The sequence below is a fragment of the Pan paniscus genome, chromosome 2 (assembly GCF_029289425.2).
Source record: "Pan paniscus chromosome 2, NHGRI_mPanPan1-v2.0_pri, whole genome shotgun sequence".
NCBI lineage: Eukaryota > Metazoa > Chordata > Mammalia > Primates > Hominidae > Pan > Pan paniscus.
This window is the reverse complement of record NC_085926.1, coordinates 157,957,183-157,975,281: the sequence shown is the minus strand read 5'-3', so window position 1 is coordinate 157,975,281 and position 18,099 is coordinate 157,957,183. Positions and strand designations below refer to the sequence as shown.

General features: G+C 47.9%; 2 long non-coding RNA genes across 6 annotated transcripts in view; one reads left to right on the top strand and one right to left on the bottom strand.

The window, feature by feature from the left end:
- LOC117979808 (uncharacterized) overlaps window positions 1-18,099 on the top strand; it is a 140,629-nt gene that overhangs the window by 6,231 nt on the left and 116,299 nt on the right. The gene's annotated exons all lie outside the window — the stretch shown is intronic.
- Window positions 1,950-16,314, bottom strand: LOC130541374 (uncharacterized). Its single transcript, XR_008955420.1, has 3 exons — window positions 14,905-16,314; window positions 8,764-9,040; window positions 1,950-2,194 (listed from the first exon to the last, which is right to left on the bottom strand). It is a non-coding gene; the product is annotated as an uncharacterized LOC130541374 (long non-coding RNA).

Below are 18,099 nucleotides of genomic sequence, written 5' to 3'. Positions count from 1 at the left end.
AAGACTCTGTAAAAAAAAAAAAAAAAAAAAAAGTTCAAAAGGACTGGGTTTGGAGACCTCCTGGGTTGGTGAACACATCCACATGCTGGGAGGGTGGTGTACCCCAACTCCATGAGGACAGAAGCTCCTAGGATCAGAACCCTTGCTGACTTCACCCCATGGATCTCTTCATCTGTATCCTTTATCATATTCTTTTTTTTAGGCTAGTTAGGTGAGCCCTTATTATATTCTTTATTAATAAATTGGTAAATGTGTTTCCCTGAGTTCTTGTGAACTGCTCTAACAAATTAATTGAACCTGGGGAGGGGCATGTGGTAACCTTAATTTGTAGCTGGTGGGTCAGAAGTTCTAGAGGCTCAGATCTGCAACTGGTATCTGAAGTTGGGGACAGTTTTGTGAGACTAACCCCTGAACCTATGAGATCTAACACTGTCTTTAGGTAGGGAGTGTCAAAATTGAGTTGAATTAGAGGACACCCAGCTAGTGTCCACTGGAGAACCTGCTGGAAAATGGATTGTTTGGTGTCTGGGGAAAACCTTGCCCACATTTGGTCACAGAAGTATTCTGTGTTGATTGAGAGCAGAAAAAAAATAAAAAAAAAAAAGCTTTGGTTTGGGTTTTTCCTATCTCCTATATTGCACAAAAGGCCATATATGTCTGCCAGTAAAAGCCATTGACCTCATATAAATACTAGCCCTATCACTGAGCTAGTTTTTTCCTTAGCTGGTTGTGCTACAGGGTAGCACAGCTCCCTGGTTGCAGTTTTATTTAAGGATCCTTGAAGCATTTCAAATACTTGAGGGGACACTAGAGGGGGGCAAGAGGTGAGAGAAACTCTTCCTGCCCTTTCATCTGCACCAACTATTTATTAAAGTGCATTTAACATGTGTGCTTGGATTCTTCCCCACTTGACAGGTTTCCTCTCTGACCACTTTCTGGACTGAAGAATGGGCTCCAAGGGATGGCTCCTGCCATCTAGTGGCTTCCTGATGTATGGCAGATTGCTCCTGGCTTTCAAATTTCCACACCTTGAAAGATGCCCAGGGAGCCTATGAAAAGCCCAAGACCTGGCTGGGCGCGGTGGCTCAGGCCTGTAATCCCAGCACTTTGGAAGACTGAGGCGGGTGGATCACCTGAAGTCAGGAGTTCAAGACGAGCCTGGCCAACATGGCAAAACCCCGTCTCTACTAAAAAATACAAAAAAAAAAAAAAAAAAAAAAAAATTGGGCGTGGTGGCAGGTGCCTGTAATCCCAGCTACTTGGGAGCCTGAGGCAGGAGAATCTCTTGAAGCTGGGAGGCAGAGGCTGCAGTGAGCTGAGATTGCACCATCGCATTCCAGCCTGGCGACAGAGCAAGACTCCATCTCAAAAAAAAAAAAAAAAAAAAAGAGAGAGAGAAAAGAAAAGCCCAAGACCTCGGGGCCATCCCCAAACCTACTGTTATCAGATTTTGAATCTATCTTTTTTTCTCTTAAGAGACAGGCTCTCACTCTGTTGCCCAGGCTGGAGTGCAGTGGCATGGTCATGGCTCACTGCAGCCTTGAACTCCTGGGCTGAAGTTCCCAAGTGGCTGGGACCACAAGTGTGTGCCACTATGCCCGGCTAATCAATACTTATTTATTTTTGTATAGACAGAGGTCTCCCTGTGTTGCCCAGGCTGGTCTTGAACCCCTGGGCTCAAGTGATCCTCCTGCCTCAGCTTTCCAAAGTGCTGGGATTACAAGCGTTGAGCCACTGCACATGGCTGAGTTTGGGATTTTAACTTGCTTTCCAACACATCCTCTCAGCCAAATGTTTCCCAAACTTAAGTCATTTGCCTTCCATTGTCATGATTTTTCCCATACTCATATGCCAGGTGAAATGTGATTTCCTCAATATTTCTTTAAATTCATAACTAATATAAATGGAACATTGGTATCATTTGCCATATGAAAAGGAAGTCAAAAAGAAACATTTAAAAATTTATTTCCAGGAATTCCACCTAAAACAATCTTCTATATCATTCTATACTTTGGAAAACAGTACTTTGGGAGTTCCTTCTGGACACTGTGCTGTGATTCAACACCACATTCCCGGTTTGAAATTTCGTTCCTTTTCTAACAGGTGTCTATGTTTCATGCAGAACTTCCATAGTTCCTTTTGCTGAAGATGCCTTAATAGTGATGCATGGTCTCAACTAGCCATTGGTGTAGGCCTGAAAAAAGAGTGGAGACCAGAAACATCTTACAGTGCTGATAATTATTAAAGAAGATTCTAAGGCCGGGCACAGTGTCTTACGCCTGTAATCCCAGCACTTTGGGAGGCTGAGGTGGGTGGATCACGAGGTCAAGAGATCGAGACCATCCTGGCCAACATGGTGAAACCCCATCTCTACTAAAAATACAACAATTAGCTGGGTATGGTGGCGGGTGCCTGTAGTCCCAGCTACTCAGGAGAATGAGGCAGGAGAATCACTTGAACCCCAAAGGGGGAGGTTGCAGCGAGCTAAAATCACGCCACTGCACTCCAGCCTGGTGACAGAGCGAGACTCCATCTCAAAAATAAGTAAATAAATAAAAATAACACAATGTCCCAACTAGGACTCTTTATGGATCAGAAATTTTAGATTGACTAAACAGGCCTGTTGTGGTTTTTTGATTTTTGTTTGTTTGTTTGTTTTGTTTTTGAGACGGAGTTTCGCTCTTGTTGCCCAGGCTGGAGTGCAGTGGCACCATCTTGGCTCACTGCAACCTCCACCTGCTGGGTTCAAGTGATTTTCCTGTCTTAGCCTCCCAAATAGCTGGGATTACAGGCACGCGCCACCATGCCCGGCTAATTTTGTATTTTTATTAGAGACAGGGTTTCTCCATGTTGGTCAGACTGGTCTCGAACTCCCGACCTCAGGTGATCTGCCTGCCTCAGCCTCCCAAAGTGCTGGGATTACAGGTGTGAGCCACCACATGCAGCCCAACAGGCCTGTTTTAAAGTTGCTAATTGAAGGGTAAAATATAGAGAGCAAAAATCAGTCACATCCATAGGAAAGGCTGAATTCCAAAACAACTGATAATCAAAAACCATTTCCTTTTGACAGATAAAGACATGATGGGAAATAATGATCCGTAATGATCGTAATTCTGTGTCTTGGAAAACAGACATCAATGGATGACTGGTGCAGAGCACTCCTTCTGCATCATTACCAGTACTTACCAGATCATCTGTCCACATATAACCTGATGGATACCATAGAAACAAGTTAAGAAATGATTCAAAAGTTATTCAGATAAGTAGATGTATGGAATACCTAACAGATCCCTAATATCATTACATTTATGCAGCAAAATAAAAATTCTGGAGGAGAGAGGCCGGGCACGGTGGCTCATGCCTGTAATCCCAGAACTTTAGGAGGCTGAGGCAGGTGGATCACTTGAGGCCAGGAGTTCAAGCCCAGCCTGGCCAACATGGTGAAACCGTATCTCTACTACAAATACAAAAATTAGCCGGACTTGGGGACGCGGGCCAGTAATCCCAGCTACTTGAGAAGCTGAGGCATAAGAATCGCTTGAACCCGGGAGGCGGAGTTTGCAGTGAACTAAGATTGCGCCACTGTACTCCAGCCTGGGTGACAGAGTGAGACTCTGTCTCAAAAGAAAAAAAGAAAAGGGCTGGGCGCGGTCGCTGATTACAGGTGTAATCCTAGCACTTTGGGAGGCTGAGGCGGGCAGATTGCCTGAGCTCAGGAGTTCAAGACCAGCCTGGGCAACACGGTGAAACTCCGTCTCTACTAAAATACAAAAAATTAGCCGGGAGTGGTGGTGCATGCCTGTAGTCCCAGCTACTCAGGAGGTTGAGGCAGGAGAATTGCTTGAACCCGGGAGATGGAGGTTACAGTGAGTCAAGATAGCACCACTGCACTGGGTGACAGAGCAAGACTCCATCTCCAAAAAACAAACAAGCAAACAAACAAATTCTGGAGGACAGAAGAAAGAGAAGAGTGGGTTAAAACTCCTTTGATGTCCAGCTACTTAGCCCCTTGTGATGCTTTTCAGAATGATATGATAACCAACACTGGGTTGTGTGTGTTACTTACTGGGAAAGACGTGAAATATAATCCAAAATGTAAAGGATGCAGAAATCAAATCAATCAAGCTTCTGCACTGCTAAAACAGACCAAAGCAAACCAATTCCACTTCTGGCTGAGCACACCGACTATTTGAAGTGTTCCCACACTAGCTGTGCACCCCACTGACCTCCAGGGATTTGTGCTGTGGGTGCCTGTGGAACCAGAGCCAGCAGCTCTGCTCCAGAAGCTGGGGCTTTTGTTTTGCTTAGTCAAATCTTTAAATGTTATAGTGATGGGACAATTATGTTTTTTACTCCTCTGTCCCCAGCTCCACCCACCCCACCCCCAAAACCAGTTTATTTATTTATTTAAAAATTTTTTTAGACATGGGGGTCTCCCTATGTTGCCCAGGCTGGTCTTGAACCCTTGGGCTCAAGTGATCCTCCTGCCTCAGCCTCCCAAAGCTCTGAGATTACAGGTGTAAGTGACCATGCCCAGCCAAAATCAGAGTTTTTTGTTTTTTTTTTTTTCTTTTTTATTGATCATTCTTGGGTGTTTCTCGCAGAGGGGGATTTGGCAGGGTCACAGGACAATAGTGGAGGGAAGGTCAGCAGATAAACAAGTGAACAAAGTTCTCTGGTTTTCCTAGGCAGAGGACCCTGCGGCCTTCCGCAGTGTTTGTGTCCCTGGGTACTTGAGATTAAGGAGTGGTGATGACTCTTAACGAACATGCTGCCTTCAAGCATCTGTTTAACAAAGCACATCTTGCACCGCCCTTAATCCATTCAACCCTGAGTGGATACAGCACATGTTTCAGAGAGCACTGGGTTGGGGGTAAGGTCACAGATGAACAGGATCCCAAGGCAGAAGAATTTTTCTTAGTACAGAACAAAATGAAAAGTCTCCCATGTCTACCTCTTTCTACACAGACACAGCAACCATCCGATTTCTCAATCTTTTCCCCACCTTTCCCCCCTTTCTATTCCACAAAACCGCCATTGTCTTCATGGCCCGTTCTCAATGAGCTGTTGAGTACACCTCCCAGATGGGGTGGTGGCCGGGCAGAGGAGCTCCTCACTTCCCAGTAGGGGCGGCCGGGCAGAAGCACCCCTCACCTCCCGGACGGGGCGGCTGGCCGGGCGGGGGGCTGACCCCCCCACCTCCCTCCCGGACGGGGCGGCTGGCCGGGCGGGGGGCTGACCCCCCACCTCCCTCCCGGACAGGGCGGCTGGCCAGGCAGAGGGGCTCCTCACTTCCCAGTAGGGGCGGCCGGGCAGAGGCGCCCCTCACTTCCCCGATGGGGCGGCTGGCCTGGCGGGGGGCTGACCCCCCCACCTCCCTCCCGGAGGGGGCGGCTGGCTGGGCAGAGGGGCTCCTCACTTCCCGGTAGGGGCGGCCGGGCAGAGGCGCCCCTCACCTCCCGGACAGGGCGGCTGGCCGGGCGGGGGGCTGATCCCCCCACCTCCCTCCCGGACGGGGCGGCTGGCCGGGCGGGGGGCTGACCCCCCCACCTCCCTCCCGGACGGGGCGGCTGGCCGGGCGGGGGGCTGACCCCCCACCTCCCTCCCGGATGGGGCGGCTGGCCGGGCGGGGGGCTGACCCCCCCCACCTCCCTCCCGGACGGGGCGGCTGGCCGGGCAGAGGGGCTCCTCACTTCCCAGAAGGGGCGGCTGGGCAAAGGCGCCCCTCACCTCCCGGATGGGGCGGCTGGCCAGGCGGGGGGCTAACCCCCCCACCTCCCTCCCAGACGGGGCGGCTGGCCGGGCCGGGGGCTGACCCCCCCACCTCCCTCCCAGACAGAGCGGCTGGCCGGGCAGAGGGGCTCCTCACTTCCCAGTAGGGGCGGCCGGGCAGAGGCGCCCCCCCCACCTCCTGGACAGGGCGGCTGGCCGGGCAGGGGGCTGATCCCCCCACCTCCCTCCTGGACGGGGCGGCTGGCCAGGCGGGGGGCTGATCCCCCCACCTCCCTCCTGGACGGGGCGGCTGGCCGGGCGGGGGGCTGACCTCCCCACCTCCCTCCCGGACGGGGCGGCTGGCCAGGCGGGGGGCTGACCCCCCCACCTCCCTCCCAGACGAGGCGGCTGGCCGGGCAGAGGGGCTCCTCACTTCCCGGTAGGGGCGGCCGGGCAGAGGTGCCCCTCACCTCCCGGACGGGGCGGCTGGCCGGGTGGGGGGCTGACCCCCCCACCTCCCTCCCAGACGAGGAGGGAGGACGCTCCTCACTTCTCAGACGGGGTGGCTGCCGGGCGGAGGGGCTCCTCACTTCTCAGACGGGGCGGTTGCCAGGCAGAGGGTCTCCTCACTTCTCAGACAGGGCGGCCGGGCAGAGACACTCCTCACATCCCGGACGGGGCGGCAGGGCAGAGGTGCTCCCCACATCTCAGACGATGGGCGGCCGGGCAGAGACGCTCCTCACTTCCCAGATGTGATGGCGGCCGGGAAGAGGCGCTCCTCACTTCCTAGATGGGATGGCGGCCGGGCAGAGACGCTCCTCACTTTCCAGACTGGGCAGCCAGGCAGAGGGGCTCCTCACATCCCAGACGATGGGCAGTCAGGCGGAGACGCTCCTCACTTCCCAGACGGGGTGGCTGCCAGGCAGAGGCTGCAATCTCGGCACTTAGGGAGGCCAAGGCAGGCGGCTGGGAGGTGGTTGTAGCGAGCCGAGATCACGCCACTGCACTCCAGCCTGGGCGCCATTGAGCACTGAGTTAACGAGACTCCGTCTGCAATCCCGGCACCTCGGGAGGCCGAGGCTGGCGGATCACTCGCGGTTAGGAGCAAAAAATCAGAGTTTTTATTCAAGATACAACTTACATTATCTCAGTTTTCTGTCCATATAATTTCCTCAGAATCCATTTCAACCAAAAGTAATTTAAATTCCCACTGGTTTCTCTGGATACACTTCAATATAACTATTTTATGTATTATTTTTTGAGACAGGGTCTCACTCTGTTGCCCAGGCTGGAGTGCAGTGGTGCAATCATAGCTCACTGCAGCCTTAAACTCCTGGGCCCAAGAGATCCTCCTGCCTCAACCTTCCAAGTAGCTGGCTACAGGTACACACCACCACACCAGGCTAATGTTTATTTTTTGTAGAGATGGAGGTCTTGCTAGGGGGCCCAGGCTGTTCTTGAATCTTGGTCTGAAGCCATCCTGCTGCCTCTGTCTCCCAAAGTGCTAGGATTACAGGTGTAATCTGGCAAACTTTATAATTTTAAAAGTGAATCCTTAATATCAGTTTCCTTTAAGAAAACTTTTTAAATTAAAAAGTTGTATTAATTGATAATATACAATATCAAGATACAAAATGATGACAGTTAGAAGGGTTAGATTGCTTGAGTGGCAACTGAAACTTTGACCTTGGGAATCCGCATCTGGAATCACACACCTTCTTTTCTTTTGCTACCAGCCCCGCCTTCCAGACCGTTTTACTACTTCATTGAGGCTTCTAGACCCTCACCTCCATTTTTCCGAAGTCTTATTTTTCTGCCCTCTCATAGTTTCACAGTGTTTCATGTTTCAACCTGGGACATGAGTTTACCGTTGACAACTGTTTCCTAAGAGCTTTCTAACCTCCTCACCATCTTTGCTTAAATCATTCTCCAATCTGGAAATGACTCAGCATTTACAGAACTAAGCTAGTGGTTTAACTGCCTCTCCTCATTGAATAACATATTTCCCTAACAAACCCTCTTATCACTATGAGTTTGTTGTTGTTGTTGTTGTTAGAGATGGGGTTTTGCCATGTTGCGCAGGCTGGTCTCAAACTTCTGGGCTCAAATGATCTGCTTACCTTGGCCTCCCAAAGCACTGAGATTACAGGTATGGGCCACTGCACCTGGCCTTATCACTATGTGATGGACAAAGAACCTCTGAGAAGCTACTCCACTTGCTCCAGTCTTCATCTAGGAAAGGGTGAAACTGAAATCTGAGCCCAACCTTCTGGCTCTAAAGTGTGTGCTCTGACCCACACTACACAGATCGGGCTTTCCCTACTGGCTTTATTCTCATGGCTTTACCAACTTGCATTATCCTCCTAGTTTACTTACCTGGTCTTCATCATACTTTACACACCTGACCTTTACATCTGGACTTCAGACTTAGCTTTCCACTTCTGGTTGTACCCACTGTTCCTTACCCAACTAGTGGCCTTAACCTTCTGGTTTTACCAATCTGGCCATAGCTTCCTGACCTTGTCCCCCGGTCTTACCCCCTAGTCTTACCTACCTGTTCTTACTTACCGGGCCTTAACCTGCTTGCCTTACCAGCCTGTTTCCATTAACCTTCTGGTGTTACTCACCTGGTCTTAACCTCATGGTCTTACCCACTGTGCTTACCCACCTGGTATTATCCACCTGGTTTTGATCTCCTGGACTTAGCAATTAGGCCTTACTCACCTGGCACTAGCTTTTGGCCATACCACTTTGCCTTACTTACCTAGAGTTTCTACTTGGCCTTATCAGCCCCCTAGTCATACTCACCCAGTCTTATTCTCCTGGCCTTGCCCACTTTGCTTTAACCACCCTGCCTTAACTGGGTGCTCTGTCCATCTAGCCTCATACACCAGGCCTCAGTCACCTGGTCTTACTACCTGCTCTTAACCTTGTGGCCTTTCCCTCCAGCCTTTCCCCCTGCCCTTATCCAGCAGGCCACATCCACCTTTGGTCAGTGACTGGCTTACAGGTCCCCAGCACTGTTATCTTTGCACCAGAGCCCACTCTCACCTAATCTCCGTGTGCTGGTGCTACGTCAAGTGTGGTGGTGGTTAGGAGTCACCTTCCATATGAGGCCAAGTGTTCTGGCTCCCGTTGTCCTTGAAGTTGCATCTCAGGCTTCTGGGCATGGCAGAGCCTGCGTTCCTGTGACTCGGCTGAGGCCGGTGTGATGGAGAATTCCTGGCAGCCTCCTGGACCTGGTCTCTCCAAGGTCAGATCTTGAAACTTCTGGGCGCCCATGCGAGTGCCTGGCCTGGTGTGCCAACTTGCTCTTGGTCTGCAAAGCCTGTGGACACATGGTCAACATGAAACCACCTTAACCCGCTTCCCATCAGGTCTCGTGGGAGGGATGGGGCAGTGCCTGGAGCACAGAGAAGCTCAGGAAAGGGCAGTTCAACTGGTTTCACTGTGGTGGATTCCTCATGGGGGTCTTTCTAGCCCAAACTGGGTGTGATCCTGGGATAGTCAAGAGCTCATGGGAAGCTCTTGTTTTTCTCATATCTTATAGGAATGTGGAGTTTTCAGGAAGTCCAAAAAAGTGCCCAGTGGTCTTGTCAGGCTTTGAGTCTTGGCCACCTGACTTGTTGCCAGTTCCCTTCACCCCTGGTGACCCCTAACGTTTATCTGGGGTCTCATGATGGGGTCAGAATTTGTTACTTTAGTTTCTTTTATGAAAGAGTGCATTTGGGTGTATTTGAATTGTTTATTTTATACTCTATGAAGTCAATAAACCCATTCCTATCACCCATCCCACTGCCTGAGCTAAGGGGCCTTCCACAGTTGACCTGGAGAGTTCAAGTGCACTGCACTCGAGTGCGCTTCTGGGTTGAAGCTGCCACCTGGTACTCCCAGAGCCTGTGCCTCTGAGGCTTCCTCTTAGGTTGTGGATCCGTGGAAGAGCCCTGCCCCTGGGAGCTGACATTTCCCTTAGAATAGGGACAGAATGGAAGGTCTTGACTTGCATTTCTGGAGAAGCCAGATAAGGCTGACAATTCCTGTAAGATTCCTTCTTAGGATGCTTGACTATGTGTTCATATTCTGTATTATAAACATATGCTACTTTTCATTTAACATTCTATTTTTGAAAATTTTCCTCTGTTATGAAAACTTTCTTGATTTTTAATGGATTCTCCAAGTCACAACCATTTTCTAGGAGAGTGTGGCATTTTGGTAACTGGAAGTAACCACAGTTTCAGCATTGCTCCAAAGACTTAGGCGTTCTTCTGGTTGTTGGTGGAGTTTGCATGTCAGTCATGTATCTGCTTCTGATATTTTATAGAAACATTTGACAAGGATGATTTTGCTAACATTTGCCTTGCACTTCTTCTAGATATTGTACTTATTATTATTATTATTTTCTGCAGGTTGGTCTAATTGAAGGCAATGGAGAAGTAAGTCCTTATAGATCAAAATCTTAGTTCTAGAAAAGGTGAGGGGGCCTGTTTTGGAAATACATCTATTCACAAATATATTGTTTGATGTATTTATGAATTTGATGATATTGAAGCCTCTCAGTACTCTCAATTACCCTTATGGGTAATCTTAGGGCTTATAACATTTAGGAGACACCTGCAGATCCACAACAATAGCTTTGTTTATTGTGATTTCTAAGTTATTTATATGATTTGCAAAGGTTCAGAAAATGTAGAGTAATGTAAGAAGAAAGAAGAAAATAAGATCACATGTATTCCTTCTGCCCAAAGATAATGAACACCTCACAGTGCTGTAGACTCTTCTAGGAGGCTCCTGTGTGGCCAGCCACAGTAATGCTGTTTATTATTTTATTATTATTATTATTATTATTATTATTATTATTATTATTATTTGAGATGGAGTTTCGCTCTTCTTGACCAGGCTGGAGTCCAATGTTGTGATCTCCGCTTGCTGCAACCTCCGCCTCCCAGGTTCAAGCAATTCTCCTGCCTCAGACTCCCGAGTAGCTGGGGTTACAGGCATGCACCACAACGCCCGGCTAACTTTTTTGTTGTTGTTGTTTTGTTTTTTTTTGAGACAGAGTCTTGCTCTGTCCCCCAGGCTGGAGTGCAGTGGCGGGATCTTGGCTCACTGCAGGCTCTGCTTCCCGGGTTCATGCCATTCTCCTGCCTCAGCCTCCCGAGTAGCTGGGACTACAGGTGCCCACCACCACACCCGCTAATTTTTTGTATTTTAGTAAATACGGGGTTTCACCATGTTAGCCAGGATGGTCTCAATCTCCTGACCTCGTGATCCGCTGCCTCAGCCTCCCAATGTGCTGGGATTACAGGCGTGAGCCGCCGCGCCCTGCCAACTTTTTGTATTTTTAGTAGAGACAGGGTTTCACCATGTTGGTCAGGCTGGTCTTGAACTCCTGACCTCAGGTGATTTACCTGCCTTGGCCTCCCAAAGTTCTGGGATTACAGGCATGAGCCACCGTGCCCGGTCAGTAATGCTGTTTAAAATGAAAGAAGGCTCTACAATGGGGCCATGACGCACACCGCATATGAAGTGGGCATCTTCCGTGTCAGTAAGTTTTATGTATGTATTGTAATAGTTCTTGAGGAATCTGTATTTTTCTGTTCCTAGAGGAATCTAGGGAGGAAGTAAGGTGGAGAGGTTAAAGTCACAGCTCTTCAATGATCTTATAACTCATAGAGTTTCTGTTTAAGTCCTCAAAGTGACACTGTGATGAGCATCTGTAAATGTGTGTATTTGTGCTCTCCTGGCCACTTCCTCAGATGACCTTCTAGGCAGAATTGCCAGATCAAAAGGGTACACACCTTGGAAGCATTGATGTGGGATGCCTGTCTTTTTTTTTTTTTTTTGAGACAGAGTTTTACTCTTGTTGCCCAGGCTGGAGTGCAATGGCTTGATCTTGGCTCACCGCAACCTCCGCTTCCGGGGCTCAAGCGATTCTCCTGCCTCAGCCTCCTGAGTAGCTGGGATTACAGGCATGCACCACCATGCCCGGCTAATTTTGTATTTTTAGTAGAGATGGGGTTTCTCCATTTTGGTCAGGCTGGTCTCGAACTCCCAACCTCAGGTGATCCACCCACCTCGGCCTCACAAAGTGCTGAGATGACAGGTGTGAGCCACCGGCCAGTCTCATTTTTAAGACTGTATTGGTGTGGAGCTGTGAGTTTGTGCAAGACAGTTGAAGTGCAGTTTATTATAATATTGCTAAAGGCAAACTTGTGGAAAAGTCCACTTTGTCCTGAGAAGAACTGACTTGCAGGAGGTCAAGTGAGGTCCTTGACAGTGCTCTGAGCCATCCTGTCCACTTCCTATGTGTCAGGCAGACTATGAGCCCAAAGGTCTTGAAGTATTACGGTTTTAGGTTTTGTTTAAACATTAGTTATTTCTGATTTTTCTAATTGTTTGCATACACAATCTCTTTTTACTCTTAACAGTGAGACTCTAGTAAGAGGTCTCTTGATGCTTACTATAACTTTGGGGATGTTTGAAAGTGGTGACCGAGTCCCCCACCTGGTCTTCTGCCATGTCACTTGGCCCTGCTGGTCCATTTGTTTTTGGCCAGTGCCAGTTTGGGAGCCAAACCTTGTCACCTACCTCCAGCCCACCTTGCCCCTGGGGAGTCAGGTGCAGATGCTTCTCTGGGCCCTTCCCACTGTCCTGTTCTGATCTTTTACCTGGTGCAGGGCAGAGGGGCTTAGAGGACTTGACCTCATTATCTGAGCAAGCTCGTGTTCTCCCTGAAGCCTCCTGGTGCCTGGCAGGGTTCAGGTGCTGCAGGCAAGTCAAGGTGACACATAATATTAACCATCACAGGGCCACTTGTGCCTCTCTTCTTCTTCCTCCTGCTGCCGCAGATAATCCATTTTCAGATTTCCCCTGTATGTATCAGGGTTCTCTAGAGAAACATATGCATTTGTATGTAAGATATAGAAAAGATTCATTTCAAGGAATTGGCCTGTGTGATTGTGGGGACTGGCAAGTCTGAAATGTGCAGGACAGGCAGGAAATGTGCAAGAATTGATGCTAAAGTCACGGCAGAATTCCTTCCCTCTAAAACCTCAATTTTTGCTCTTAAAGCCTTCAACTGGTTAGCTGAGCCCCACCCCCATTATTGCGATATATGCGAAGTGTTTGTGCTTATGTAGATACACACAAATATATGCATATTAGTCATATGTGTATATGAGAATATATAGACAGTGCCTAGCACATAGTGGGCACTCACAAAAATCTGCTATTAGCCATGTGCGGTGGTGCCCACCTGTAGTTCCAGCTACTTCTGAGGCTAAGTCAGGAGGATCTCTTGAGCCCAGGAGTTCTTTGAGTTCAGCCTGGGCAACATAGTGAGATCTTGTCTCAAAAAAGAAAAAAAATATGCTGCTATTAGCTGCTATTATTATTGTTCTTTTCATTAGTTCAAACCTTTTTCCTTCCTCCATGTAACAATTGCCGATCCTTGGTTCTGGTTGTCTATAGTTATATGGAGGGAGGGAAAGATTTGAGAATAGTGTTCATATCTTTCCCTATATTTCCACATTTAATCCTGAGCCTGAGTGGAGGGTGAGGCTGTGTCAGGGAAATAAGGAGACATGGGAGTGAGGCCATGTGCTTGTGCTGGGCAGGACTGTGCATGGGGCGCACCTGTGAGGTCGAGTAGGAGAGACGTCAGGTGCTTCTGGGGGTGGAGATTAGATTTGCAGATTGGGGAGTAGGTTAGATGCCCTCCCTGGGCTCTCAACGTGGAAAGGAGGCTGGGAGTGGGCAGTGGGGCCTGGGGCGTTAGCAGTTGGAGGTGGGATGACAGAGAAGAACGAGAAGGCCCATGGAGAAATGGCATTCCCACTCCAGCTTTCTGCAAGGTTGTATCATTGAAGTTGTGCATGTGAGCCTTCTAGATGTGCAGGTAGAGGGGTAAGACTGGAGGAGCAGGGCCGAGTCAAGGCTGGGTAGGACTTGGGTGACACCAAATGAAATTGGTATTAAAGCCAGACTTGTGATTTGAGCTCAAATTCAAACAATTAAATTCTCTTTTATCCATTTTCAAAGACGAACAGGCTCCTTTGATGTGAAACAGACTGGTTGTGGACTCAGGGAGAATTTAGAAAAGAAATTAATTGAGTTTGGATCTGTTTTACAAAATGCATGATTTTTAAAATAAATCATTTCTACTCTTTATTCAGTGTGTGCATTTCCTGACCTTTGTTTTCATTTAAGACAGGACAACAGTTCTGAGAGCAGTTCTGGACGTAAGTCTGTTAAGTAAGATATTAATCTCCTTAATTACAGAAATTACATAGAAACCTTTATTTTTATTTTAAAGTAATACACACATCATTTATTAATTGTTGTTTCGAGATATATTAATTACAAGCATGGTTTTAGACAGCATTGGAAAAGTATTTATATGGTAAATAAAATAACTTCTAGTTGGCAAGGAAAGTTAAAAACAGGATAAGTTCAAGCAAGACAAGACTCGTGTCTGTGTTTCAGAACCTTCAGATCAGCCTATAACCTTCTGAGACAAGGATTCTGAAAACTTTTAGTCTTTATTTGCCATTTTATCTTCAATGCTGTTTTTAAAAGCTGGTTCTTTTGCAACCCCTGGTCCCCCAACACTGCCCTGATAGGACAATTGTCTAGGCAGCAGTTGTGGCAACAGCTGGAACTGCCTGCACTTTCTGGGCACTAGTGCTGGCATAAGGACCTTGTCAATCATGCTGAGCAGGAGTGCCTAGCTTCCCTTCACGCGACCCTCCCAAAGGTGGCTCAGATCTGGAAGGTCCAAAGCCCATCTCGTGGCACATTAGGTATGAACCCCAAGTGTTTATACCTACTTTTGAAGTAGGTTGTTGTCTACTTTTGAAGCCTTGCATTTTTACATGGTCCACACCCATATCCATAGCAAAATAATAGTTAATATCAGATAGCTAACACTTACCGAGTGCTTGCTGCCTGCCAGGCACAATCCCCACCTGTGATTTAATTTCCATAACTTTGTGGAGGTGATAATATTGTAACTCCCATTTAACAGATAAGGAAAGTGAGGCACAGAGAGACTCAATTACACACATAGAGGCACATGCTCAGGCAACATGTGGCCAGTGCAGATAACAGGAAAATTCACTGCTCTTCCCTCTCATAATACATTTTAATATTATGGAAATGTGGTCCTTGAAAAAGTGATCATTGAGCACTTACCAGGTGCTATGGATACAATTCCTCTGCAGCTTGCAGTCTAGTGGGGAGAGACAGGAAACAAATGCTAAAATGTGCAGGATGCCAGGAGTGGCCCATTCCCTGAAAGAAAAGGAAAGGGGAGAGTGGTTGTGCCAGGAGATTCTCTCTGATAGGGCAGCATCTGAGCAGAGACCAGGGGATATGAGGGGAGTGAGCAACAGGGCTATCTGTGGGGGAAGACAGTAAGTGCAAAGGCCCTGAGGCAGGAGCGTGCCTTTGAAAAGAAATGGCAAGGAATGGCTGGAGGACAGCAAGTGCAGGGAGGCTGGGAGGAGACGGAGGAAAGGGCAATGAGATCCTAGAGGGCCCTGGCCACACTGAAAGAAGCTCCTGTGAGACGGAGACTCTCAGAATAGGTCCCTTTTAAAGTCACCTGAAACCAGGTGTCAGTGCCTGCCTGCCTTCCCTCCTTCTTTCCTTTCTTTCTCTTTCTTTCTTTCTTTCCTTCTTCTTTCTTTCTTTCTCTCTCTCTCCTTCCTTCCTTCCATCCTTCCTTCCTTTCTCTCTCTCTTTCTTCTCTTTCTCTCTTGCTTTCTTCTCTTTCTTTCTTGTTTGTTTGTTTGTTTCTTTCTTTCTCTGTCTCTCTCTCTTTCCTTCCTTCCTTCCTTCCTTCCTTCCTTCCTTCCTTCCTTCCTTCCTTCCTTCCTTCTTTCTTTCTTTTCTTTCTTTCGAAGTCTTGCCCTGTTGCCCAGACTGGAGGGCAGTGGCATGATCTTGGTTTACTGCAACCTCTGCCTCCTGGGTTCAGGTGATTCTCCTGCCTCAGCCTCTTGAGTAGCTGGGACTACAAGTGCCCAGCACCACACCCGGCTAATTTTTGCATTTTTAGTACAGACAGGGTTTCACCACATTGGCCAGGCTGGTCTTGAACTCCTGACCTCGTGATCCACATGCCTCAGCCTCCCAAAGTGTTGGGATTACAAGTGTGAGCCACCATGCCCGGCCCTAGTGCCTTTCTTACTTCCAAACACGTTTCTGAACTGCATAAGGAGGCTGGAGGGCTAATGGCAGCCAAGGCTAAGTGCCATTGTGAGCACTGTGAGACTCTAGCAGATTTCTGGGGTCCTTGTAGCCCCAGGTGACTCTCAAATGGGAGCAGCTGCCCTCCAGTTGCAATGCTGGTCTCTGAGATGAGTGACTGTAATGAAGAGATTGATGATAACCCCATGTCCTCAGACCTTCATTGTTTCTGCGGAAGGGAACTGGGAAAGTCTTCCACCAAGGAATCTTTTGTGAGGCAGTGAGCTTGCCTTCCTGTTTTCTGTAATTCCTCCCATTCTCCCATGTGCTTGTGGCGAGAAGAGGACGTGAGGATTGTGTTAAAGGGTGATGAGAGAGCAGGAGTGGTTGCAGTTCTGGAAAAAGATCTAATAAAACACTTACCTGCCTGAAGGCAGTGCGCTGAAATGAAGAGGCACATTCAACAGCATTGTCATACATTGGACCTGTGAGGGGTGTCATTGAATTGACCACTTGGGATGTTTAAATGTTTATTTAAAGTTGCCCTTGGCTATAAAGCCTGAAGTGGGTGTTGGAGTAGTCAACAACTAACCCAGAATGGATTTGTGCCAATACACAAGTGACAACATCTTTCACAGCTGAAGAGTCGGAGGATAAAGCCATGCCCACATGCCCACAGATCGTTGTCACACAGGTATAACCTTACATTTTCCAAAATAGTCTTTTAAGTGCCAGCATTGTTGAGTGGCATGCACTTTTTGAATTATGTAATCTGGGCATATTGTATACCTTTATTTTAAAAATTTTGTTTAAAAATGCCAATCACATTTATTTTACTTTATACATATAAGTAACATTTTTTCTATCATATATAATTTAATAAAATCCAGTCTCACTGTGAACACTGTACTGCTGAAAATTCATTTTTACTATAAAATAGAATTCTGTAAATTGCTTTAAGAAAGCATTTATTGGCTGGGTGCGGTGGCTGACACTTGTAATCCCAGCACTTTGGGAGGCCAAGGCGGGTGGATCACGAGGTCAGGAGATGGAGACCATCCTGGCTAACATGGTGAAACCCTGTCTCTACTAAAAATACAAAAAATTAGCTGGGCGTGGTGGCGGGCACCTGTAGTCCCAGCTACTCAGGAGGCTGAGGCAGGAGAATGGCATGAACCAGGGAGGCAGAGCTTGCAGTGAGCCAAGATTGCGCCACTGCACTCCAGCCTGGGCGACAGAGCGATATTCCATCTCAAAAAAAAAGAAAAGAAAAGAAAAGAAAACATTTATTTATATAGTACTTATATATTATCTATGTACTTTTTCCCAGACACACACAGTGAACAAGTGATCACTGGGCTCCTTTCCCAGGCACAGTTTCTGTAAGTAATTGTGAATGCAGGATACCTAATATCTTTGATCATTTAAGTTTTTACATAAAACTAACTCTAGTAGGAGAAAAACAAAGGTGCATAAGTCACGTTCACATATCTTATGTAGTCACTTTGATTGTTTCCTTGGATAATGATGCTCTGGACAGAGTGCTATTGAGTTCTCTTCCTTCCTTCCTTCCTTCCTTCCTTCCTTCCTTCCTTCCTTCCTTCCTTGCTTCCCTCCCTCCCTCCCTCCCTCCCTCCCTCCCTCCCTCCCTCCCTCCCTCCCTCCCTCCCTCCTTCCTTCCTTCCTTCCTTCCTTCCTTCCTTCCTTCCTTCCTTCCTTTCTCTTTCTCTCTCTCACCCAGGCTGGAGTGCAGTGGCATGATCTCGGCTCACTGCAACCTCCGCCTCCTGGGTTCAAGAGATCCTCCTGCCTTAGCCTCCTAAGTAACTGGGATTACAGGTGTGCACCACCACGCCTGGCTAATTTTTGTATTTTTAGTAGAGACGGGGTTTTGCCATGTTGGCTGGGCTGGTCTCAAACTCCTGGCCTCAAGTGACCCGCCCGCCTCAGCCTCCAAAAGTTCTGGAATTACAGGCGTGAGCCACCGCTCCTGGCCTCTTAGTGCTTTTGAATGAAATAAAAACCCGTAATTATTTTAAGAAGTCTTCTTCTATGTAAAAATTAGAACTAGGCTGGGCGTGGTGACTCACGCCTGTAATCCCAGCACTTTGGGAGGCCAAGGTGGGTGGATCATCTGAGGTCAGGAGTTTGAGACCAGACTGGTCAACATGGTGAAACCCCATCTCTACTAAAAAT